This window comes from Biomphalaria glabrata, chromosome 1 (assembly GCF_947242115.1).
Source record: "Biomphalaria glabrata chromosome 1, xgBioGlab47.1, whole genome shotgun sequence".
NCBI classification, from domain to species: domain Eukaryota; kingdom Metazoa; phylum Mollusca; class Gastropoda; family Planorbidae; genus Biomphalaria; species Biomphalaria glabrata.
Window position 1 is genome coordinate 333,268 of NC_074711.1, and position 27,624 is coordinate 360,891.

Here is a 27,624-nt window from a genome sequence, read left to right on the forward strand (position 1 = left end):
AGTTTGCAAAATGTTCTTGAAAAAGTCTAAGTATTTATTTAACTCTTTGATGATACATGCTGATGTATGTGTATTCAAGATATAGAATGTAAAAACAACGAAGCCCAAACAGAATAAAAATGTAGAGATTGTTAACTAATTATAATGCAAATTTTTAAATAGCAGAATAGAGGTAAATGAGTTGCTCTTGTAACACTCTTGTTTAAAAAATGCTATATATTATTATGCAATAAAAAAAGTTTATGGATAGAGTGCTGATGAAAGATTGAGAAAACAATATTTGAATTCATTGAGCTGTATTTAGTGTGGTCTTTTTTTTTTTAATCTATTCTATGGTTAGATTAGATCTAGAATATAGATCTATAACTTATAACAGGAAAATTATTTTAGGTGTAGAATATTCTAGAATTTAAAGAATTTGATGTAGATGTAATTACTAATAATTACTAAGACTAAGGTCTAAATCTAGATCTAGATTATTCTAGATCTTAGATCTCATTCTATAGATCTAGTAGCCTTTACTATCATGCTATGATTTTAACGTATTTAAAAAAATCCTTTTCCTTTCTTAGAAACAGGTTAGTTTACTGTTAGATCTAGACTATAGACTATAGATCTAGTCAATCTAGAATCTAGATCTAGATGGTAGATCTAGCTCTTTATCTCCGTAATTATTTTCCACGTTCTGACGGAATTATTAATTTAATCCAATTGTAGTGCACTAACATGTTCTAATTATAATGGCATAACGTTTTTATTTACACTCATAGAATAATGAAATGTTTTTGATATTGAATTAAAGGAAAATGAATGTTCTTTTTAGATATTACAAAATCAAGTGCATAAATTAAAGTGTTATTGTTGTTGTTTTTTTGCTTTATGAAAAGTAAAAATAAAAATCTGAAAACTCACCATTGGACGACAAAAAATTTAATCCAAGTCACATAAGAAGATCATTTCTATTCCAAACTGAATTAAATGCTATTGTTTTATAATCCTTATTCATATTTTCATGAAATTGAACCACTAAAACAATAAAAAACTCATGGAGTACAAAACTGGAGCACATTATCCAAGGTCACCACCATAGAAAATTTATGAGAAAAAAACAAACAACTTGCAACATTAAGTTTCAGTAAGAAAATAATTACACTGCACATGATATCTTTCAAAAAGTAATTCATTGCTATTTATATAATATTTGCCTGAACAAAAAACAACTTCCATGTTTTAACTGTGGCAATAAAATTAATCCATATGGATGTGTGGGACGTAACGACAAGTCTAATCCCATCATTGTAGTCGTGGCCAGAAATGTATCAATTTCATAGTTAGAAACTGGTTTCCATTTTGTAAAAATGGATGCCCTGCGTACTGGAGTGTTTATTTTTATTATGTAGACTGCATAACTCTTTATTGCATCAACAAGATTATCAGATCTAGTAGAGTAAAGCTCAGTTGACTCAGAATCGAGTAAGCTCATGTTGACACCTATATATACCACATTGGCTGATGTAGATTAGTAGATATAGACTAATCTAGACTTATAATCTTATTGGAAGGAATATATGTTACTGTTTTAGTATGTATCTCTGCATTTTTCAAATTTGTTGAAACAGGCCAGAATCTAGAAATCTAGATGTATTCTTTGCGGTCTTTGCGCTAAGGCTAATACGTCTAGTTTTTAGGAGGGTCGTGGCAGGTTCATCAGCTTATGAACTATCAGATTCAGATCTAAAATCTAGATCTAGAATAATCTAGATCTAACAGTACTACTAGTTACTAAGACTAAGTTAGTAGTATAAGTATTAGACCAGTCACCAGTTATTAGACTATTAATTAATTTAAGTATTAACTATTACTCATTAAGAGTCATTAGTCATTATCATTAGACTCATTTCATTAGACTGATTAGTAACACTGAGTGACTGACACTAAAACTAAAACTAGTAAAACTATCACAATGAACAGTTAAAACAAATCACTGTTATCTGAATCAATAAGGTCTTTTAAATGTTGATCTGAATATAATTTAGATCTACAAGTTTTAGAGGATCGACCCATTTCCAAACATAAACAACAACAAAAAAAAAAAGACGACTTTCTGTAATATTAAACCCACGTTGAAGGAAGTAAACCGTGAACTCTTCTGCAAGCGGAAATCACGTAGATTTAGAATATAAGCATTTAAAATTATTAACCAAGAATAGGAACGAAACAAAGATGTTTAACTGCACCGACGACAATGTTGACGCTTAATCGGCTTTTACAAAAATGACCGACGCTATTATCGTCGCTTGGGAGATAAAGAGCTAGATCTAGAATCTAGATCTATAATTCTATATAGACTAGACCAGCGGTTCTCAACCTTTTTAGCTCCTCGACCCCCTAATCCAATTTTAAACTAGACGGCGACCCCAACCATACAATCTTTTTCGTTCATTGGCTGAGGTAAATGTGATTTACCTGATTAGATCATCTCCTTAGAAATATTTCATTCCGCAATGGCGTTACGATGCAATTAATCGACAGTAATTTCGGTTGTTGAAAAAGTATACTGCAACAACGAAGATGTGGTCCGCAACAAATATTTTCAAATAACAATTATAAAAGTGAAAAGAAAGAAGTAACTACCAATAAAAATCACGTCTACTTTCATTGATGATACATTCACTTAAGTGTCATTCGTATCTCCTGGCTATTTGTCAGTGTTCTTAGATCTATCTCTATTAGTATTACTCCCACTTTTTATTTTATTGATACTTGACGATCGTTTCATAATTTGTCCAGTAATAATATAATCTGAATGATTGTCCAAACCTACGTCATCTAAAAGTATAAATGTATTTCGACTATAGAACACATATGCTTGTTACAACACGTTAGAGCAGGGGTTCTCAACCTGTGGGTCGCCACCCCCTTGGGGGTCGATTGACCATTTGCCAGGGGTCGCCTAAGACCATCGAAAATATGGATTGTTATTGTCTACTCTTCTATTGCTGTATGTGTGTGTGGGGGGGGGGGGTCGCGGCAGAGTGGGGGATTGTAAAAAGGGGTCGCCGAACTTAAAAGGTTGAGAACCGCTGCGTTAGAGACACACAGAAATATATTTAAAAAAAAAACAACTTCCGATGAAAATAGCCCCCCATCCAAAAAAAATTATCTTAGGCGACCCCTCGCAAATAGTCATTCGACACCCAAAGGGGATGATTTAGCTCTAGATTTAGACATACAATACATCTAGATCTAGATTAAAAATCATTAAATGTAGCATTTGGCTCTGGATCTAGATTCTAAGAACATATCTAAATCTAGTATTATAGTATCTAGACTACTATAAATAGACTATCTAATCTAGATCTACGTATAGATTATAGTCTATATTAAGTATTTAGATCTAGATAATCCCGCCATCCCCTAGGCATTCGAGGACACATCAGTTTACCTGGTTGACCTAAAAACAAAACATGGGCTGCTCTATCTTACTCTAAGTATCTATAATCTATATAGTCTATATATATTAAACACAGTCAGTGTCTGACAAAAGAATAAGGCCCCAAAGTCAGTACTGAATATTTTTCCGGAGGGGGGGCTAAAAAGCTATGATAGCTTGTGAACTGTGTTACCTATACATCTAAATCTAGATAAATTCCGCCTTCTCCAAGCCACCTGGATGACCAAAAAAAAAAACGTATCTTCGAGCACGCTCAGTGTCTGTCGCACACACATACAAAAAGCATCAACGTACCAGCATGCTTAGTGTTTGTGACCTCATTAACGGCTTGACCTTAGCTACTTGGTCAATCAATAATTGGCTCCTCCCACTAGCATCATTGTTGTCAATAAAACTAGAGCAATGTTTTGGGGCTGTGTAGATGGCCTGGTTTATACCTGTGTGTTGCGCTTTCACTGAACTTTTTCTAGTGTGTCTTGACTTGGTCTGATGGCTGTGCGTGGATTGAGTCTTGAGATTTGTTACTTTACACTGAAAATGTGTGAATGTTGGAAAGTGGAAATGTGTAAGGAGAAAGGGGGTGTAAACAGAATAATAGAGTTTGTGTTTGAGAGTATTATTTTATCCATTTGTAATGACATTATTATCTGTTTCAAAGGAGTGTCTTTGCAACACATTGCGCTTTATGGCAATATATATATATTGAGAGAGAGAGAGAGAGAGCTGTGCTGGTAGGAGGTGCTAACAAAGGGGAAATGCGTGGTCTTTTTTTTTCAAGGACACACAGTTTTTTTTTATTCGAATTTTATTTTTAAAATCAGTAATAATTATACAGTTTAAGAATAAATAATTATCTTAGCGCGGTATTACTGATAGCTTATATTAGAATAGTCACTAGTAGATCTTAAATTTACAAAAATCCTACACACACGTAACTGCTGCACGCTAGATCCATTTTTTCAAAAATAGGGCGGGGTAAGACACACTTGACCTGTGTAAAAGTGTTGGCCTCCTTCAGTCGTACAACGACTAAGGTTATTCTCGCAGAACACTTTTTCATGTATATAACTGTGGAGCCCTATTGTGGAGAGACATTCCAGTCCACATTTTACGCAAGTTAAGGTGGCATATTTCGCTTTGTTGGTCTATCTAGATGAGCCGGACATTTTCGTATAGCACGCTTTTTTTTCCAGAGCTGAGGTCCATGATTTTTCACTGTCCATACATTTCTTGGTCACCATCTCTCTCCACGTAGTGCGTTCTAGGGCTATGTCTTCCCAGTATCAATTTTCACTGTTTTGAGGTCCCGTTTTATCTTATTTTATATAATACAGACGTTACTTAAAAAAAAAAGAAGATGATTACGTCATACACATCATGCATTAAGTCATGCATATTAACCAATGACCTAAATTCTGCCAAGTCACTGGTTTTCCTGGCTAGCTCAGGCAACCGTTTTATTACATCCAGATCTAGATTTTTCCTTGACAAATGTTATTTGTTCGCTACTCAATACAAGGCAGTCTTTTCATCATTTATAGCAACTAGTCAACGTATCGAGACATCGACTATACACGCTAGGCCTATCTGACCAATCCAACACACTAATGGTCTACTGTCCAACCTTTAGTGTTCAGTTTAGAGCAGAGAGGGAGGGATGTGGATGAAAGTGTTACATTTTTTCCCTAGGGCTGATTACCCGAATGCTCTGAGCATATAACTGTCTGTGTAGATCAATAAATCTAGATATCAATACGGCAAACTATAGGATCTATAGGCCAACGCTTTCGAACCATCTGTCAAATGTTTAGGCCTATCTATAATATATCTGTTTAAGTTGAAACTATAAAAACAAAGATTCTCCTGTTAGTAACAAAGTATAGTTTGGTGCTAATTAATTACTTAAAACCTCTAAATATTTTGAGGGAGGGATTGCGAGCCGATTTATTAATAAAGAATCCTGACAAAGACCGCGAACAAATACCAAGAATTTAGCGGAGTTGCTTTACAAGATTCACCAACCCCATTTTTAATTATTTTTTTTTTACACTCGCCTTCTAATTGTTTTAACTGCATTCTTCTTTCAAGCAACATTTCCTCCACTACTGCTAGCAAGCACTTATATAAACGCACTTTGTTGTGTTTCATATTATCGTTTAATGTTTTTGTATAGTTCCTTAAAATAGACACAATTTCTCTGCGAATCAAAAACGTCGGGTCAACCCACACATGGTTAATTTAAGAGCATGGTTCCACCCGAGTGGCTAAGAAGACTGCCCACAATGCAGATAGAAGTTGACTGTGTCACATTTGATGTCAAGGACACAAGGCGGGAGAGAAAATTTCCGAAACTTAAAAAGCTGATTAGTCCCTTTTGAATCTTTTGGAAAAGTATAATTACCACAGAATGAAAACCACGAATAAAGAATCGAGATGCCCCAATTTTTTTGACATGCTGATATTCGATTTAATGTTCGGTTCGGTCGGATCTAAAGTTCGGTTTCAAGTTTAGTTGGATTTTATGAAATTAAGCTATAGCAAAACTAAGTAATTGGGTTCAATGCAATTTATTTGTTAAAAAACTTGAAACTTCACACATACAATGATAAAACAAAACAAAAAAAAAACAACACACTAGCTATATCAAACCCGAAATATTCAAATTGCTGCAGTCAAATTACACATAGGATCGAAGCAGTAAAAGGGTTGACTATTGAAATAAAGTAGCTAATTAGTCTACTGTCAGTTTATCAATCAGGGCTGCATGTTGTATTTGAGAAATATCACTATTTTTATGTTTCAGGCTTAGATTAAGCCTTCGCTCACTGATTGTCAATGTACATTGAAAATACACTTCCACTGGCAGTAGGCCTATTTATGGCAGGAAGGGTTAGGTTTCAGCAATCAACTCAAGAAAACATTAAGATAGGGTGAATTGATATAAGCTATGTAAGAACACTTACAGTTACAAATGATGATACATAAATAAAGTAAGCTTAAAATAGTTTCTCAATTTTTTGAGATGACAAAATAGTTTTAATCGACTTTGATTTGTTTTGCCTTAAAAAAAAAGTGGTTTATTGTGCTGTTATTCATAATATGCGAATAGTAGAATATATGCATCTGTTTGGAACCCCTCAACTCAAAGAAAGTGAATAAACTGTAACAGACACAAAATAGAGCAGCGGGATTCATAACAAACGAATATTCTTGTTTGATTAGACAACACCTTTTGTAAAATCGCTAAATTTAGAAACCTTTAGGATAGAAGACTTAAAAGTAAGTGCTTTCCTTGTGCCAGGGGCGGACTGGCTTTAAGGGCAAACGGGCAAATGCCCGGTGGGCCGGCACCAAATGGGCCGGTCTGGTCGAGAGCCGGATATGGGGCCTTTATATGTTACCCGGACCTCGACCCAGGCAAGCTGTCAGGCGCATGCGGCCTCGCTGAAGTACGGCGGTTATCACAGCATTACGCCATATAGGGGGAAAACTCCGTAAAAAAAGGAAACCATTGCGACTTCTGTTGTAACGGTTACCGATTCTAGATCCTGCCCACACACACACCGAAAAAATCTTGACTACAACATGCTATTTGTGGACCGGTTTATATGGTAATGCCCTGGCCGATTTTGATACCCAGTCCACCCTTGCCTTGTGCTATTAGAGCATTGAATGGGTTATTTGAGTCAGCCAGGAAAACCAATGACTTAATGGCAGAATTCAAGTCATTGGATAACATGCATGACTAGATTGACACGCGTAAGATGTAATCATCATCTTTCTTTTTAAGTGACGTCAGTAATTTATAAGATGAGAATCAATGCCATCGTCAGAATCTTTTGCTCTCTTTGTAATGCAAATAATTTTCGAATTTATGTCTCGTGTCAATAATGTACTATAATAGAACAATAAGCATTTCACTGAGTGATTGATTGCCTAACTTTTAACTACTAATAAATTAATAATATACGTTAAAATACAAGAAAAGTAATATTTTTTCCCCACATTCAAAAAGGTGCCGGTACGCCGTATCGATGCCTTCCGTCACAAATAAAGCCCTGCGTATATAGATCTGTATATATATTGCTTTATATAGGCCTATACATAGAAAGAGAGACAGAGACATTTATACAGTATTATTATTTTTTCATTATTTGTAAGTTGTCTTTTTTATATTGACTTAGGCCTACATTTTTTAATAGATCTTTTCATGAAGTTGGATGTTCATGTCATTTCTTTTTTAGCTTCTAAGAAAAAGAATCTTACCTTTGCGTAATAAATAATCCAAACTTTGCATGTAATACCCGTATGATTATAATAATCCAATCTGTTAAAGAATCTAATTATTCCAATATCTGAACTTCACTGAAGCACATTTCTATAAAAAAAAGTAAATGATCGAAAAGAAATATGTGCGCGCATGAACTGCAATAACACGTCTGCTTTCACTAAAAATAGGTCAAACTTTTTTCCCGTGTCTGAAACAATTCATGTAAAAATCAAGCTAACACATTAAGAAACCCGGCCAATACAATGTTTGGTATCTCTCGCATGAATGACCTTTATTGTAAATTTACTATAAATATAGAATCTACTACCAAAAAACTACTACTACTAGAATCTACTACCAAAACATCTGACACATAGTGAGTACGCGATGGCGTGTGTAGGATACTATCTTGGATCGGATGCCTTCCAAGTTACTATTTTGAACCAACAGCATGAGTCTCAAAAGAAACAAATCAGATACAATGGTGACATATCAGCTTATTTCTCTGTAAAGAATGGCGTGATGCATGGCTGTATACTTGCTCCAAAGACTCCAACCATCTTTCGTCTTACCAAAAGATTGCCTTTGGCATACGGTCGTCCCCCGTACGATATACATGCCCTGCCCAACGTCGCTGTCAAACTATTATAAGCAATCCCTCTATCATGTCCATATCGCATTCACAAGAACATCGCTGCTTGTGATGCGGTCTTGCGACTCTTGCCAGCGTATGTTCCTGGAGGAGCGCAGACGTCATTGGGAAAAGCGTTCAATAAGTATCTGCTTTCTGTATAGTACCCATTTCTCCGATCTTTATAGAAGGGTAGGGAGAACCACTTCTTGGTAGACACTGATCTTTGTAGACAGCCAGGGCGATTTATTCCATTTCCGCCACACTCTCGCTTGGAGGCGTCCGAAAACATACAAAACATTGAAAAGGATCATTTTTTAAAAGACATAATAAATGAAAATGTATAATGATTCTAATACATTGAGCACCAAAATGCCCGGTGTCAAAACGTTCTGCTTCGCACGAGCCGAGGAATAATACTAACAATAAAACTGCAGTAAAAAAAAACAAAAACACACACACACAGATGTGACGAAGGCAGGGCATTTTCTTGAAAAAGCAGCAAGCTGAAAATTATCGTTACAGCAACCTTACGCTTAGGGCCTACTTAACAGACTTGAATCCACATATTGGGCATTGGCCAGGGAATACCCGGCATTTTGCGAAGTGGCCGGCCAAAGTAGAATAAACAATTTTAGTTACAAGTGATCGAGTAATGACCACACACCTGAACTGGCCAGTTTTAATTTTGGCCGATATGCCTGTATTATTTTAGTTTTACAATTATTCGAGGGTGTGAGGTCCTTTACAGCTGGTACGCTAAGCTTTTTTTTTTTTTTTTTTTACTGTTGTTTTTGTTCAGTCCCTCCTAAATTTCGTGACATTTTGTTTTTCTATTCGCTGCTTCGCTTTTTTTTTAAATTTCGTTCTTTATCAAAAGGACACTTTTGTATTCGAGGGCCTATTTTGAGTTGTAGGCATACAATTTTTCAAGCTGTTATCGCTTGTTGGAGTATCTTTTGTTACCCCAGTTGTTGTTTTTGTTTTGTTTTTGGACTGGTGGAACTTCCCTAATAGCCTCAGAGCTGTAGCCTATCTGTGTTTATTATTCTATTTTCTATATTTTCATTCATTGGCCTCCTTCAGTCGTAGAACGACTATGATTCATCTCAGAGCACACTTCCTCATGTGGCTGTGGAACCCTACTTTGGAGAGACACTTCCGTCCACAGATAGCGCAGGTTAAGGTGGCTTTTGCTTCGGTGGTAGAGGAGCTGGCCGTTTTTTCGGATTGTACGTTTTTCTCCCTGAGCTGAGACCCATGTACTTTCACTGTCCATAGCTTTCTTGGTCACTGTCTCTCTCTCCATCTGTTGCGGTCCAGAGCTATGTCTTCCCAATTGTCAGTATTGATGTTCACTGATTTGAGGTCACGTTTTATTACATCTATGTAACGGAGGTGGGGGCGACCAGTTTTTCTTGTGCCAGTCGCAAGTTGACCATACAGGATGACTTTCGAGATGCGTTTGTCCTCCATCCGGCGAACATGTCCAAGCCAGCGCAAACTGCGTTGTCTGAGGGCTGTAAAGATGCTGCGAATACCTGATCACGCAAGGATCTCAGTATTGCACACTTTTTCTTTCCATGTAACATTCAAGATCCTACGGAGACATCTCAAATGGAAGGAGTTCAGTTTTCTCTCTTGCTTTGCGTAGGTGGTCCATGATTCACTGCCATACAGCAGTGTACTCATAACGCATGCCTTGTAGACTTCCATTTTGGTCACCGTAGTTAGCTTATTGTTTTCCCAAAGTCTTGGTCTGAGTCTAGCGAAGGTCGAGGCAGCCTTTCCTATGCGTTTTTTTTTATCTCCTCTTCTAGAGACAGGTCATCTTTAATTGTGGATCCCAGATAGCAGAATTCATTTACGGCGTCCAGCTATATTTAAGCTTATCGATTTGTGTGTCGACACCCTGGTCATTGGAGTCCGTCATATTGAGGTCTGCAAAGCGTCCTATATGTGTGCCTCAAATTTATTCAGGCTATTCAGGGGTCTTTCAATGTATTAGTTTAATGTAAATTGTATCCTCGTAGATCCTTGTTTTTGTTACCTTTTGTGTGTGTGTGTGTGTGTAAGTTGAAGGTCATTATAACAAGGTCAGAGTCGCTTCCAAAGTCAGCTCCACGAAAACTTCTTGTATGAATGCTTGACTAAAACGCTAGCGCAGAACCTCAGATAAGATTTGTGTTAGTGGAGCCAGGAGGTCCTACGCAGGACTTTTGTGGAGATATCTACCTTCTACAAGTTTCATTACAGATCTACTTGAGAAGACCATATACACTATAAACGCTTACGTACAGTAGCTCATACACATATGTGATTCAATGTAGTTAAGACTGTCCAATTAAGCTTGTCGCAGTTAGTAATGTTGTTGAGTATTTTTGTAAAAATGAACACAATCAAATAGGCGATGACGTCATTCGTTGTATTAATATTTTATGTATTTTTTTTCCTTGTCGCATAGTCTTGTTGTGACGTAATTTATCAGCTCTTATTTTGATAGCATTTTCGTCATATTGTAATTGATAGACAAGTTGTACTTTTTTGTGGTCCTGAATGATTCATGTCTTTTTTTACTACTGGCCAGCCTGTGCCAATTGCCTTGGATTTTAGCCTATTAATTCTTGTTAGGACTATTTGACCCCTGTTTAGGGTGAGTTGTATTTTATATTGTACGATACTCTTTGAACGGATTCGTTCGTCTTTGTACTTTTAGACGTTAGAATCTGTTATTTATTTCAATAGGGTTTCACTGTTTTATTTTTATTTCATCGTTGGTTCAATACTGTGGATTCTGATACTACCCTGAACATTGTTGTCAGCATCTTTAATTGTCTGTATTGTTGGTTGGAAGTTAACGACAGTCCTTGTATGCTGCTATCATGATTTATGTTCGTAGACAGTTTCTATAGTACCTATTACAGAGACGAATCCATAGATTATCATAAGTTATGAAACTGTGATGTTGTTGACGTCAATGTTATCAAGCAACATAATATAAGATCTTTATACCTTTACCTATCACTTAGTCTAATTGACCGTTGCAAGATTCGTCGACCGTCTTTCTCCATTCCTCTCTGACTTTTGCCCAGATTAGGCGTTTAGTCGAATCTAGGCTTTTTTAAAATCTATTTTCTAGAGTATGACTCATGTTGCACTGACTAAAACTGACTTGAACTTTTTTTGTTTAGTATCCTACATTTTTACTTGCTAGATCTAAATTCTATATCTCTATTTATTAATTCTAAATCTAGACTTTTCTATTTTGATTATTATTATAAAACATGATTCTTAAAATGCAATCTATAGACTTGTAAAAATTTCAACAATCTTCACGCAAAAACAATAGATTTTTAAAGAACATTACATTTAGATGTTTACTTTCAGAAAAATGAATTATTTCTTTTATTAACATTTTGTATTTCTTTTTCTTGATTGTAGCCCTGTTTTGAATACAACTAGATCAACAACTTCTGAAACTCCAATAATACTACCTGCAAGTGCTGCTGAAAGAAAAATAACCCTAACAGCCTTTAAATTTACTACATAGATTCTAATGCTAACAACATCATTTAGATCTAGATGCTGCCTGAAGATTTCATGTCTGTGGCATTTTACCTCTCGAGAAAAGATTTTTTCCCTTTGCAACTTCTGGTGTGGCTAGAGAGGCCAATCCTTGAAACACAGCTGTAGTCACAGGTTGAGCACATGTAATCACCAGCCACCATTGCATTGTCACCTTTCTTCCTGCTGCTGTTGTGTATGGCATCTGCAATCCGAGACCATTCCTTTATGCTCGTCTCTCCATGTGGATCTATCCAGTGCCACCTTTTTCCCAGCCGCTAGTGTCGATTTTGAAGATGCACACTATGATAAACTCAATGCAGTTGAGTCCAATAATCTCCATGACCACATTGTTTCAACAAGAACCTGTGTGCATCACACATTGTAAGGGTCGAAATTGAAAAAAAAATATTTGTAAGCTATGTGTCAAAAATGCTCCTAATATTCAATGATGAGCTCTGACCAGGATAACAATCACACATTGTGTCCGGATGGCACTACATCTGGGTATCACTTCAAAATATCATAGCACGAGAGCAGCCATAACAAAAAGTACAACCAGACCATTACTATTATTATGGATACAGTGATGGTCAATACTGTTGTTGTGTTTTCAATAATAGTTTAATTGCTTTTTAGTTAGTTACAATGCTATTAATATTAAAAGGTATTTTTTATCATTTTTGTTTTTTATATTAGAGATAATGGTAGGCCATTATTTGCTACTAGTAGATTATGTAATTTGTTGAATGCTATTAAAGAGCTTCCATATAAAATATGTCTTAACATAATTCTTTAGTTTTTATTTCATAACACTATTACTACTATTAATAATAACACCTAAAAAACAAACTATCTACATTGGATTCTAAAAAAATAAATTATACTCACTATAGCTTTAAAAATATTTTACTTAGTTGTTTTTTTTACAGTGACCAATTAAGGTGTAAAATAATATACAATACAGTACTAAAAAAGACATTGTTATCTTGGCGTAAATAGGGCTGCTTCATTGAAGGATGTCTTTACTGCTAACTGTTGATCATTGTGCAGGCCATATGACACCCTGCTTATTAACTAAAGTGTGCTCCCAGATTCTGCAGGCTTTTCAGGACTTTGCTTATTTATTGTGCAATAGTAGATCATTAGCGGAACTAAGAACACTGATCTGGAAGCAGTCAGAAACTTGTTCTATATCAGCAGCATGTACATTCCTTTGATCTAAAAAAAAAATAATGATAAAATAATACAAATAAAAAATTATATTTTAAAATGCAAAATATAAAAAGGATAATGCAGAAGTTCAATGTAATATAAATGATGGTATCCATATCTTGAGTCCACTTCCCCATTAATGTTTAGTCAGCTACCCTTATGAAACTTTAAACTGCATCCTCTTTGAATGCCATCTACAAGACAAAGATGATAGTGCCTAACATTTGGTTTGGCAGTTTTTTGGATAGCAGTCAATCTTGGTACTGATGCCAAGGTGGCTGGCTGATGACATGACAACTATTAGCTGGTTCAACATTGTTTTTTTTAAATACATTGACAAAGTTTAGTTTGTCTTTCCATTTTTCTCTTTTCTAGAAGTCAGCATATTTTTATATTTCTATAAGTGCGAGGGAAGAGGCTTCTGCCAATGACAGATCTTTTTGGAGGCAGCTTGCTACCCAATGCGCCAGAGGGAGAGGATCTAAGTCTAAAAGTATAGTTATTGTTTATTGAGGGTTTGTTTTGCTGCTATACTTGCAACTATGTCCCTTGTATCGGTGGGCTGAAATCAATCACAACTGAATTTAATGTCTAGCTTTGTTTTAAAAACAAATTATTTTATATAAAACTTTTGAGGAGTACACATAATGGGTCCAAGAATATTGACTGATTTGGAAGGGTGGCTAACTTGGAGCTGTCTTCATATACACAGGAGCACCTGGCTGACAGCTGGTACATTGATGATAAAATAAGTTAGTTTGGGATTATCTGCGATAGAAAGTAAATGTACATAGTTATTTTAACCTGACCCTGTTTTCTAGTTTAATTGCATAGATAACTGAACCAATTAACAGCATCTAAAATTTGTTAAAATAGTAAAAGACTGATTTATAGCCAGTAACATATTCAGTTAACATTGACTAGCAAGAGTGTCATGTGCTAAGCATAATGACCTGCCACCTTTACTTTCAACAACAAATGTCAGGTACATATTAGGGCTCAGGGTCATTCTAGAAACTCCATCCCAATCTTCGAACCCAAGACCCTTAGATTCAGAAACCAAGCCCTTTAACAATCAGCCAACCTTTTGAGAAGAATACTGAAATTATTACGGTATAAACCTTATTCATTAAGCCAAAATATCAAACTACAGCCTATGAGAAACAAAAAAGTAAACAGATAGAACAAGAAATAAAAAGATGCACATGGGGATGCATTGGGCACACAATGGGAAGAACAGCAGACAACATTGCAAGACTGGACTGGAACCCAGAGAGGAAGAGAAAGTCTAGGAGACCCATGCAAACACGGATTAACCGGCAGACCAAGAAGGAAAGTTGGAAGGATGGAAATGGACCCAAGCAAGGAGAATAGCCCAGAACAGATTCAGAATGTGAAGCACTGATGCGGCAGCTCTATGCTCTGCTGGGAGTCAAAAAGTTTAAGTCAAGTCCTTTATCCTTAGTGATTAGAATGAAGCTGTATTCAAATGTAATCTTGGAAAACTTATTTTAAAAAAAAAAGGATAATAAAAAAAAAAGCTAATGACAACATTTTTAATTAGCATACTTAAATAAGTTTTTTGGTTAGGTAATTTTTATCTAATTTCTTATGTTGCCTATTTTTTGTTATTATGCATTCATTCAAAGATAGAAAGATCTATTTAAAATAGCTTTACCATAATCGTAGGCCAAAGGAACAGATGACTTTATATCATCTGCCCTATGGACCACAAGGTCTAAAAGGGGAACTATATCATAATGCTTTAAAAATTTACTTGCCATGAAGAAGAATAAAAACAGGCCATCTTTGCTGCAGTTCTTTGTTTTCTATCTGTTCCTAAAATATGGTTTCATTAAACTGTGTGCAGCTCCTAATTCTTGATCACCAGGAAATACTCTGCATCATTATCTGAAAAACATTTACAATTAATGACCTAGACAAAGAAGATTAGTGTAGATACTGGAACTGAAAGCTATTTTTTTATATAGTTTAATCAAATTAGCACTTGAAAAAAAGATTTAGTACAAAAAAAAATAATAATTAGAAAGTTAACTTAATTTCCTGAATTAACCTGTAAGTTTTAGCTAACCTATTATGTATTATCACATTCACCTATCCCTCAGTTGTTGGACCATTGGGGCATCACACATGATCTGTTGGCCATATTTTTCATTCCTGTCTGTAATATTATCCAAAAGAAAAAAATTTTGATGTAGACTTTAAGTTTTGCCTGTAACTCATAGGAGATTATTTCATTAGTCTATAAGCTGATCTAATTTAGAGAACTTGGTCTGCATCTTGATCAGAACAATTGTTAATGAGATAATGAAGGTATTCAGCTGACAAATAAAATATAATGTGTTTAAAGTCTTAGTGATAAGGGAATTCTAGCTAAACTAGTTTGGACACTACTGAATATATCTAGCTCTAGAAATCCTATAAGAAGAGAAATATACCAACTTCAAAAAGTAATTACAAAAATATGTGGACAATGTTTGACATGCCAGTTCTACAGACTAGCTGGATTTCACTAAAGCTGCACCATGTAACAATATATATAGAATCTTAAATTCTACCAAGTCTTGGTTTTACTGACAACCAGTCGACAAATGCAGTTAAGAATAATTAAACCTGTAGCTTGTCTTTATTAAATTCAAAAGAGCATTTTGACCCACTTCAAATACCTAGGAGCTATTGTCTCAGATGAGGGAATGAAACCTGAATTACTGGCCTGAATATCACAGTCCACAGCAGCCCTTTCAAAACTTAAAATAATATGGAAAGACAAAGGCTTAGCCCTCAGCACCAAAATCAGACTGATGCGCTCTCTGGTCATGGCCACATTTTTATATGCTTGTGAGTCTTGGACGCTGACTGCAAAGCTAGAGAGGAGGATCCTAGCAATGGAATTGAAATTCTACACAAGAATCCTAGGTATTACAACAGAAGAATCCTAGGTATTACATTCAGAGACCATATCACAAACCAAGAGACTAAAGACAGGGTTACTGCAGTGATTGGACCCCATGATGACCTGCAAACTATTGTAAGAAAATGCAAGCTTAAAATCTATGGCCATATTGCAAGATCTTCGGGGCTCACAAAGACCTTCCTTTAGGGAACAGTACCAGGAAAAAAAGAAGAGGCAGACAGAGAAAGTGATGGGAGGATAACATAAAAGAATGAACAGGTCTGCCATTGAAAGAGGTTCTAACTAAGGCAAAAGACAGAGAGGAATGGAGAAAAATGGTCGACAAGTCTTGCATGGTGCCCCAACGGTCCCATAGACTAAGGGATAGGTAAAGGTAAAGTAATGCATAGAACACTTTGACACATAAGAAATGTTAAGTCTAATTATAAACTATTTATGTAGTTTTGTTTACCCAGAGAGTGGTTCAAAGAAGCATCAATGTTTTGGATAACTAAAGTCTTTAATAAAAATAAACTTGCTATTGACATGGTAGTTATCAGATGTCAAAGGATTCACCTGCTGTTCAGTGCTTGTATTGATTTGATCTTCCAGAATGATTCTTTAATGACTCCTTGATTCCACCGAGGACTAGTACTGTAACTCAACAACACTGTAAGTGTTGAAAACTGTCCTCACGTGAGCTTCACTCTTTGGTTCAAGCTAAAACACTTTGGTTCAATCTATAACATTATAAATAAACTTACATCAGATTAGTACATTTTCCTTAAATGAACTTTTATTTATACTTATATACTACTTCTTCTTTCTAGCCAGCTTTTCGCTGCTGAGCTCAGAGCTCTTTTGCAGACTGTGCCAAGGAAAAATAGTGTCTTCAGTTGTTTAGCACTGCCATACAGGGTGTTGGTTATGTTGGTTTGAAATGTTACTAGGGTCTGCCTAAGGTGGATTAGGAAGTGGCATTCAAAGAGGATGTGGTTTACAGTTTCATAAGGGTGGGTGCAGTGTCTACAAAGAGGTAGGTGAGTGGGATTTATCTTGTTAAGATGGTAATTTAACAGAGGTGTTTGTCCTGTTCTTAGTTGGAAGGTTGTAGATTGCTCTTTGCAGGGGAAGAAGTTAATATTGTCCAGTTTGTTTGGCATGGTCATTTCTTTGTACATGGCTCTGCCTGTGTTTCCTGATGCCCATTGGTAGAACCACTCCTCTTTGTGATTGTTGACTAGCATTGATCTTAGGGTGAGGTAGTTAACAGGTTGTTCCATAGTGATCCTGCCATACTTACACTTAATGGAGTTTTATTAAAATCATTTATTGAAATATCTCTTAAATTGCACATAATAAAAAAAAAGAAGCCACTTACTAGTTGTCATGTTACTGCTTAGATTAATAGTTTGAATAGAGATTGTTGGATTTTGATAAGAATTATTGTTTTAGAGATTCCTTTTATCTTCATCGCTAATCTTAACTTTGTTCTCTATTGAATCGGGAGCAAAACAAACTCTGGACTCTCTTCCACTCTATTTTCTCATTTTACTGGCATCATGTCCCTGGGGAAATTTAAAAAAAAAAAAATTAATTTCAGCTCAATCTCAATGATCAAGGTCAATATATGAAAAAAAATCCCTCTGGTCCTAATCCAATGATTCCCATGTTCATTTCATCAAAATCTATCAAATACTTTCAAGTCTTTGAAGTAGTAGTAAAAATTCTACTTGGTCATTGGAGACAATTACAAGATTCCCATTGTTATTTCTGTGCTGTCAGATTATTACCATTGTCAAAAGTATTCATTATATTCATCTAGATTATAATAAAATGATGACATGCAAAATGTTTTCAGAGTTGAAGATAATTACTTCCTAGTCCAAACCTCCTGCAGGAGGATGGGGAATGGGAGCGGGCAGGGTTTGAACCCAGGATCATCGATAAATCTGAATGACAGTCCAGCATGCAAACCACACGACTAGGCAGACCATCCTGGTGTTTTAAGGTGTCATAAATAATACTGCTAGTGATAATTAGTTGCTAATACAAAATAATATTTTCCTTAGCAGCATTTTCAAAATATTCAAAAAACCTTTGGATGCTATTTGTTGATGCAATTTTGATATGTGACTCCAAAAAGCTAACCCAATCTTAAATGTATTCTTAAGTTATACTAAGTTATATGTAGAGGGCTGCCTGGTTGTGTGGTATGTGCTCTGGACTGTCATCATGATAATTACAAGTTTGAACTCTACCCGCTGCCATCCTCCAAGTCCTGTGGGAGGTTTGGACTTGAATGTAATAATCTTCATTTCTAAAGGAAGTTTCAAAACAAAACAAGGGAGTCACAAATTAATGTTAATTAATGCTATAAAAAAAATGAATGAATTAAAAATAAGAAAAATAAATAAATTTTATTGCAAAAATGTTTAGTCTCCCTGTAAACATATCATGTAGAATTGAGTGACAAGAATTGAATGCTAACTTTGAACACACTCCATTTGACTTTTGTTCCCCCATTGAAGTCTCAGTGTGGTTTCCTCCATCCCAAAATTGTCTTCATGTAGTTCATGTCTCCTGTTGAAAAACCATTTCTTCAGTTTGTAAAATAACATATACACAATTCCTATGATTTCATCATTGTAAAACTAACCTACACTCCATAATATTATGTAATGTCTAGATAGGTTGGCATGAGAGTTTATGTTAGAAAGATGATCATCATGGTCATGCTAGTTGGCAGTTAGGAATTGTCAGAAAACTCTTCACTTGAAAAACTAATCTCTATTAGTGGTCATAGTTCAGAGTGCAAAAAGGGACAGGGCTAAGCAATAAGCAAACAGTTTAAGTATACTATCCACTTCAATGAGGCCATGAGATGGTTTACATTTATATTTCTGAAATGTATGCTGTTCATGATTGCTAACATTTTTATTATAGTATAAATAAACTAAACAAAGCTTGTAAAGTGGGCTTAAACTATAAATCTAGGTAGAACCCAGGTCATTTATGTAAATAAGAAACACAGGTTGACCTTGAACTGTTCTTTAAGGTACACATGAGTTAGCTTGGTAATGATTTGGACTCATTATTATTATAGTTTATTCTACAACTATTTTCAAAATCCTGGATCCATTGGTGTAATGGACAGGTAAAGTCAATTGTTTAATTTTGTAAGCAAACTATGGTGGTGAACTTTGTCAAAATGCCTTAGAGAAGTCAAAATAAAATGATGTTTGCTCACTATTATCTAAGTCTTTGAAAAGTCATCAATTAGACCTATTAAGAGTTACACATGACCTAGATTTCCTAAAACCATGTTGTCATAGAGTAAGGACATTATGTTAATCTAAGTAATTATGATGTTCCTACACATTATGTGTTCTAGTATTTTACATGTGATGCTGATGAGTGATACTGGTCTGCAGTTTATCTACTTTGCTACTCTACCCTGATAATTTGATGCCTGAAAAAGCATTTTGAACACTGGTGCTAGTTCTTTGAGTAATCTAGCTTGAATACCATCAAATCCAGGTGGTTATTTGTTAGCTAATAGTTTTGGATCACTTTTCTTGTGTGTGTGTGTATCCTTCTACAAACAAAGAGAGTAAAGTAACATTTTAAGATGATTATAAAATTTCAGCCACTTCCAAATACCATTTTTCACATATATTTCATATGAAGAAGATGGTGGAGCTCTAATGCTCATCTTCTGGAATTGCTGAATGAAGAAAGACTAAAAGACTTTATTTTCAAGCCTAAATTATGACATATCAAATGATGGGAAAAAAAACAAACTAAGACATACTCAGAGACGAAAAAATATTAATTAGTTGTAGGGAAATTTTCCCTCAGGATTCATTTACTAAATAGTATAGTGATGGCTGAATGTAATAAAAAAAATATGAATAAATTTAAAATATTTTTAGAAATCTTCTTTGTAAATTATGATTCACCCTATAATTATGCTGTCACAGTCTCGGTTGACATTGCCTGTTATATGTTCACCTCGGGTTAAGAGGGTAAAAAGACACATGAAACTCCTGATGTAGAAACAGGAAGTAAGGACTAAATTGACTTTTAGTTCAGTCAGTAGTATCTTTTGGTCCAGTCTGCACGGTAGTGACTTAGAGAGTCGAGTAGTAATTTTGAGTTAAGTAGTATCTTTTGGGCAGTCGAAGCCAGTGGTCACTTGAGACAGTATATATATTTCTAGTAGATAATGTTCTGTAGTATTGAAGTATTTGCTACCCGAAGTGATGTGGACTTGTAGTCTATTCTGAAAACTTAACATGTTGAATATACATGATACTGCTGTTATGCGGATGTGATAATGTCTTGTATTGGATTATGTAACTGCCAAGGAGTGCAGTATAATTATTGTCATCAAATAAACTTTATATTTTGCCTGCCAAAGTGGATTTAAGTCAGTCTGTAATATCTATGTTTGTCATGTGTGACTCCAGGAAGCACAAACCCAGCATTCCATGACATTTGCATTAATAGTAACCAGTCTTATGTGTAATATTATAATACTACGTCAACACACACTTAATGCTGACATATGCATGGTTCTTAATTTGAAATAGATTTATGCATGAGTGCAAACTCTCAACCATAGTTAATGGCTTGTATAACATTTTTTAAAATGACTTTGCTATTTAATCCTCATTATTGTAAATTATTGCATTTAATATTCTTTTAAGTTTACTGTTTAGAGCTATCCTGATATTGTGTGAACTCATCTTTCAGGGGGCCCAGGCCTAACCCCAAGAGGTCTTTTAATATGTAAAAACACAACCCTAACACTAAGCATATCCTTGCAATGTTTGTTTAGGTCTTTATCACAACTCACCCTAGCCCTAGAGTGTTCATGGTAGTGAGATCTTCTTCTACAGAAATGGATCTTTATTGTTGTCTGACATCATAGATATTATTCCTTTATTGACTGGATGTGATGGAACAGACCCTGAGTAATACAATGAAGAATGATTAGGACTTACTTCTGGTTTCTGAACAGTGATTATCATTAAATTTTTAACACTTTCATATATTTTTTTCATTCAAGTAAGGTTAACCCAATTAAGAAAGCCTAATGAACTTATTTTTTTTTTTTGTAACAAAGTTCTAGAATAACTGCATAACTTCACCTCTGGCACTGCCTTAATGATTTTAACTTCTTTACAGAGAGCAACAAGGTATTTACCTTGGAGTTTTTGTCTCAGATGAAGAAACCAAAACCGGAACTACTGGCCAGAATTGCCTAGACAACAGCAGCACTTGCAAAACTCAAAACAATCTGGACAAACAAAGGCATAGCCCTTGACACTAAAATCAGACTGATGTTGTTACGGCCACATTCCTTATATGAATGCGAATATTGGATGCTGACTGCAGATCTAGAGAAAGGGATCCTAGCAATGGAGCTAAGATGCTACAGAAAGATCTTCAGTATCACCTAACTTATCTTATCTTATATGATGACCTGCTAACCACTGTCAAAAAAAAGTAAACTCAAACTCTATGGCCAGGTCTTCCAGGCCCGCTAAGACTTTCCTTCAGGAAAAAAATACCAGAAAAAGAAGAAAACGGAAGACAGAGGAAGCGATGGGAAGACATCAAAGAATGGACAGGCCTGTCATTGAATGAAATTCTATCCAAAGCAAAGGACATAGAGGAATGGAGAAAGACATTTGACAGATCTTGTTAGGTGTCCCAATGGTTGAACAGACTAAGGGGTAGGTGAAGGTGATGAAGAGAACACACAACTCAATACTTTGAGCATCAAGCCATTGATCTCTTCAAATTGTCTCAAAAATTGAAATGATGCTTTTTTGTAATATAATCACTGATTCACACACATGTACTCACATAACTAAGTAGCTTTTGTTTACCCATCTTACTATCATTATTGTTTTAAAAAGATACAAATTATTTTGTTTTCTATACATACATTCCTATTTCTTAGGCAAACTTTTGCATTTATAAAACAATTATTTTTTAGATAGACATAATGAAAGACAGACAAACATACCCATACATGTTTAGCCAGCAGAAAAACATCTTTCTCTATAATTGTAGTCTGGCTGCAAGTCATTCATACATTGAGTATAGTTGATAGATAACTTCTTTAGTGTCTTGTAAATCTGTGCATAGCAAACAAACAAAAAATATTTGTAGAATCATAGTAGTTACACATAATCTCGATTTTTTAACTGAGTAAAGTAGGATTTAATTTGTAGAATTCAAAGTATACCATCTTGATCCTTTCTCTTTCTCCTCAAACTTCATTTTGTGTACATATCTGAGGGCATGTGATGCATGATTACCTGATTAGGGAATAAATTCAAAAGATAACATTGCAATGTCTGTGAAGATTTACCATTTCTAAATACAACAGCAAACATTCATCTTAAAAAATATTATGGTGTTAATTTCTATAAACGATATTTAGACAAAATACAAAAAATATTCAAATAAAGTTAAGTTTCTATGTAGTGAATGGATGTTTTACCCACTTAATGTTTATTTGACATAGTGTCCATGTTCAATTAAAATTTTATTTACCAACAGTGCTATTTTAGTAACAGTAATAAACAAACTTACCGATTGATAAGAAATACATTCCTAAGACCACAGCTATAGGTGTTGGAAAGATATCAAAAGGTATTGAGAGTGTTGTCCCTTGCTCTATGAAAGAAATCCAAAGCTTGGCTCTGGCAAACTTCCACACACAGTCTTCACTTTTCTGAAAAACATACAACTTAGTAAATAGATGGCAACATAATGGAGAAAATGCAACAATCAATAATCTGTTGTACCACAACAATGATAAATATCTAGCAGTCATAATCAAACATCATCCATAGCTAATGGGAGGGAGACTCAAATCATTGAATCTTTTGCCCTCCACCAATAGTGAGAATTCTAGCAATTTTAAAAACTTTTCCAACTATAATGAATCCTTGAAAATAAAGAGCTGGCAATGCAAAGACCAACAAAATAAAGTCAACTACATTAGAGTTACCTGTGACAAAGTTTATGTGCAAGGTCCATTTTTTGGTTAATATCACATTAGTGAATATTGTTCTTTTAGTAAAGTAAAACTTATTACCAATAGCCAACAGGGCTTTAAAAGGGGGCATCAGTATTGGAGATGACCTGCTAACTATAGTAAAAAAACGTAAGCTAAAAATCTATGGCCACATTACAAGGTCTTAGGGGCCGGCAAAGACTATGTGGTCAAGACATTTTCAAAATAGTTATAATGCGAAAAAAAAAAATGAATTGATCGAAATCAATCTTAAGGAGAATAAAATAGAACCACATAAAAAGTCCTCATTGGTCGGCATTCTATTTTTATGTAAGTGTAACTCTTATTCATTGATAATCATTTTTGTTTAGAAGTTAATAGAACTAAGCACCTTAACACACTGCAGCTAGTTCGGAGGCATAGTGGCTGAGCAGTACATCGCTTTGCTGGTGAACCGGGGTCCCGATTCAAATCCTGATGAAGACTGGGGTTTTTAATTTTAGGATCTTTGGGCACCTACCCAGCTCTAATGAGTACCTGACTTTAGTTGGGGAAAGTAAAGGTGGTTGGTCATTGTGCTAGCCAAATGACACCCTCATTAACTATGGGCCACAGAAACAGACAACCTTTACATCATCTTCCCTATAGATTGCAAGGTCTGAAAGGCGAGCTTTATTTTACCTTTACTTTACTTTACTATGGATATAATTCAATTAATTTCACAAGCTGTCTGTATATTATATGCTTCTCTAGTGGTTGTGCAGAGTAGAGTTAGAACTACTTACTCAACTTACAATTACTGGTTAATTGAAAACTTATGAATGGGTTAACTAGAACTAGCTGCAGTGTGTTAAGGTGCTTAGTTCTATTAACTTCTAAACGGTGAAGATCACACTTGATAAAGCAATTCCAGTATTATATTAATGATAGATTGTAGAATATTAGCATTCTGAAATGAAGCTTCCCAATCAAACTGTATAAAGGCAGATTAAATAAATACAATCTATATCTAGTCATACACAAAATACATTGAAGTGACAGTAATAAAGTCTAAACTATACAAAAGATTAGATACAGAAAACAGCAAGGCTCTTAAAAATGGTACCTCAATTCCTGTATAATAGAACACAGTAAACCAAGTGTCCCTCTTATTTAATTATATAGGTTACATACGTTTATTCAAAAAATAGATAATTATGTCTTTCTAATTACGAATTTCATGTGTCAGTCTAGTCATGCATGTTAATCAGTGACTTAAACTCTGCTAAGTAATTGTTTTTCCCAGCTGATTCATGAAACGAACTACACGCTCATTTAAACTATACTATTCTTAACAACACTCTTCATATAGCTATTTCTACAAGAGAGGTCATTAGTACTATCAAAGCAAAGATGGACTGGCTTAATGGGCATTCTGGCAAATGTTCAAATGCCTGATGGGTAGACACTACAACTGGACCAGTGGACCACTGAATAGGCCCTTTGAATGATATTAAGGCCTGTTTAAGTTTTTAATATTTTTTGTAAAAGGTGTCCTTTTACCTTTTTAAAGATCTTTTTATAAAATGTACAGTGTATACTAGCCTTATACACATTTTTGATAATGATAGAATGGATTATATGATATGGCCTAAATTCAAAATATTAGGTGCATATAAGGACTGTAGTGCATCTTACGGCAAGGTGCAGGGCATAGTAGGCCTATTATTTTCGGTATTGTACTGTACTACAGTTCAGTGACTGTACTGTTAATAAAGTACAATACATTTTAATCAAACATTTAGAAAAAAATCTAGTCTTGATAAAAAAAAAAGCAATTACTTTTGTGATTTAATAACTCATATCTACGGTCTACGTTATTATTTAAATTTAGACTATTTATTATACTAGATCTAGACAATCTTAGTCAATCTAGTAACTAGTCTAGATCTAGATCTAATTCTAATCAAGTCTAATGTTTAGTTATTTCAATGAAATCAATGCAATGATGTAAAATCATAAAAAATCTATACACAAAAAGTACAATAATCAAGTTATATTTAATACTGGTACTTCTCATTTGTTGAACAAAAGAACGTCATTTAACCTCGTTCTTCTTTCGACATAGATTCTATCTAAAAAAGGAAAGAAAATACAATCATAACAATGTGAGCCACCATAGTCCATACTGATGCTTTTACCGTTGTCAACAATAATATTACGGTGTATAAGCAAAAAGTCCCCTGAGAAATGCTGAGAATGATGTACAACTATAAACCTAGATCTAGAACAGGGGTTCTCAACCTGTGGTCGCGACCCCTTTGGACGTCAAATGACCATTTCACCATCAGAAAATTTGATTTTTTTTGGGGGGGGGGGGGAGGATTTATAATTTTTATCGCTAGTTTTTTTTGTTCTTATGTGTTGTAACATTTTTGTACCACAGTGGATATAGATTTATATTGCAAATTATAGAGATGGGACATTACTCAAATAGCATTATTACCAAATAAATTTAGAAACGATCGTCAAGTTTCAATTTTTAAAAAAAGTGGCGGTGACAAATATAATAATAAGGCTAGTCTTCGAGTCTGAATTTTAAGATTAGTGAGGAATGCAGTATTTCCCTAGACATACTCACAATAGTCTCAGAGTCTAAGTCTAGACTTTAACTTGTCTAGGAATAGAGTGTCACTAGAGTACTGCTAGAGCCTAGTAGCTAGAGCTACTAGTTCACTAGATATTATATTTTCTCTAGATTTAGTTAGGTCTAGCGGCAGTCTAGCCTAAACCTAAATCCAAATTACTCTAGATTTAGTTCTAGATCTAGATCTTGAAATTTGATCTAGACACTAATTTAGTAATGATAGAAGACTAGCCCTAGCTAGAATCATCTACTTGATCTAGAGTAGAGTCTTGCATTTTTTAAAATACGTTTTTTATAATTAGATCTAAAATCTAGATTTAATTAGATCTAGACTTTAAAAGTAGAATATTATTTTTTTTTTTTAGACCTATATCTGATAATAGATTATAATAGATAATCTACTTTTGATCTACGCTGCTTCTGCCCAGGGACTAGTCACTAGAGTTGACTAGAGTGACTAGACTCTAGTAACTCTACTAGTAACTAGATCTAGTAGTGACTAGACCTACCTAGTCGGCTAGTGACTAGTGGTAGAAAGATTGTAACTACTGTAAGATTCTAACTAAATATTCAAATTATCTAGATCTTATAGTTAATAATCATTGACATCGATCTATCATTATCATCTACTGAGATGATCTAGACTAGACTTAGACTATATAATAATATATACTAAATATAGATCTAACTATCATCATCATGATTATTCATACGACGATGATACGGTAACGGTTATTTCGCATTTTGTTTCATTTTCGGGTAAATACGTTCAACTTCTAAAATCATTTTAAAATGTAGAAATAGATCTAGAATCTAGATCTCTAGACTTGATTTAGCCTCTAGGTCTGGTTTCCTGGTTTCAATTTTTATGCCGGCAGATCAAACTTATTAGAATTAGATCTTACTAAATTAGGCGTCTCAGGCCGGGGCCTTACTGATTTGTTTCTAAATTTTGTTTACGTTTTTGATAAAAAGCGAAAGTTCGGGAAAAAAGCGCATGCGCCGTAACTTAAGAATTGTAACTTCCTGTCTTTCTTTGAATTCGACTTATTAAGTTTTAGTTTGAAAGATCAAAACGTGAATGTGAAAAAAAAAAAAAAAAGTCCTATACCGAGCCGGCAATCAGTCGTACTGGCATTTGCCGGCAAGCTTTTTTTTTTTACTTCGATTTTGCCGGCATGCCGGATAGCTGGCGATCTTGCATCCATGACAAATTTTTTTGTTATGGTTGGGGGTCGCCTCCTAGTGAAAAGTTGTGTTAGGGGGTCGCGGAGCTAAAAAGGTTAAGAACCGCTGATCTAGAGTGAGAATATAGACTATAACTACTTCTGATAACTTAAACTCACTAAACCTGTAGCATAAAAATAAATGACAAACCTAGATCTAGTCAATTAATTGTTTCTTCTACAATAATAAGGCTTCTCTTCGAGTCCGAAGATTAACGAGGAATGCATATTTCCCGTGGCTATAATACGCATTTATTGTCAGCATAATCTAGACTACTATCTGACCTAGGTCAATATAAAGAATGACGAGCGCTATAAAACAAGTAGATCTAGATTTCCAAGGGTACGCTATTCTGCCTCAAAGTGGCACACTGGGTGGAAACGATTACTTAAGGAAGTAATTAGGCTAAATGAATAGCAAAACAAAACTCTTGTGGGAGTGAAGGGAATGCGAGAGCTTTCCCATTGCACGGTGCGGAGTTGAAAGTTTCCACGTCCCTGTCGATAATCCATGTGCCGTTCCTCAAGGAACCGTTACAATAATGGCGAGTCCTGCACGGTTAGCTTGGTAAAACATAGGGAAATGGCGGGGTGTTCCCGGTTTGCTCGGCCTTCGGCCATGTATTCTAGTCCATGCGATCGGAAACAGCAATGTCTTACATAGGCATTGACTTGGACCTCTTTC

General features: G+C 35.0%; 1 protein-coding gene and 2 long non-coding RNA genes across 18 annotated transcripts in view; 1 reads left to right on the top strand and 2 right to left on the bottom strand.

Annotated features, from left to right (window-relative positions):
* The window catches only part of LOC129927298 (peptidyl-glycine alpha-amidating monooxygenase B-like), a 28,370-nt gene extending 20,629 nt beyond the window's left edge, over positions 1 to 7,741 (bottom strand). For 5 of the 12 annotated variants that reach the window (XM_056036393.1, XM_056035762.1, XM_056036190.1 and 2 more), the window contains exon 1: positions 913 to 1,867. The gene's annotated coding sequence lies outside the window, so the exon portion shown is untranslated. The other 7 variants (XM_056035909.1, XM_056035974.1, XM_056035832.1 and 4 more) reach the window with 7 other exon arrangements.
* Positions 1,322 to 12,595, top strand: LOC129927595 (uncharacterized). 2 transcript variants are annotated; one of them, XR_008779195.1, is made up of 2 exons: positions 1,322 to 1,473; positions 11,797 to 12,595. It is a non-coding gene; the product is annotated as an uncharacterized LOC129927595 (long non-coding RNA). The 2 variants fall into 2 exon arrangements; XR_008779202.1 differs by lacking the exon at positions 1,322 to 1,473 and adding an exon at positions 10,574 to 11,008.
* A 2,320-nt stretch (positions 12,596 to 14,915) lies between these two features.
* On the bottom strand, positions 14,916 to 27,299 carry LOC129927498 (uncharacterized). Of its 4 annotated transcripts, none has more exons than XR_008779118.1 (11): positions 26,619 to 27,299; positions 22,661 to 22,802; positions 22,311 to 22,383; positions 22,089 to 22,200; positions 21,261 to 21,353; positions 20,910 to 21,023; positions 18,540 to 18,631; positions 17,430 to 17,616; positions 16,625 to 16,788; positions 15,227 to 15,316; positions 14,916 to 15,045 (listed from the first exon to the last, which is right to left on the bottom strand). It is a non-coding gene; the product is annotated as an uncharacterized LOC129927498 (long non-coding RNA). The 4 variants fall into 4 exon arrangements; XR_008779160.1 differs by lacking the exon at positions 26,619 to 27,299 and adding an exon at positions 26,223 to 26,612; XR_008779170.1 differs by lacking the exon at positions 26,619 to 27,299 and adding an exon at positions 25,708 to 26,154.
* Between the last annotated feature and the right edge of the window lie 325 nt (positions 27,300 to 27,624).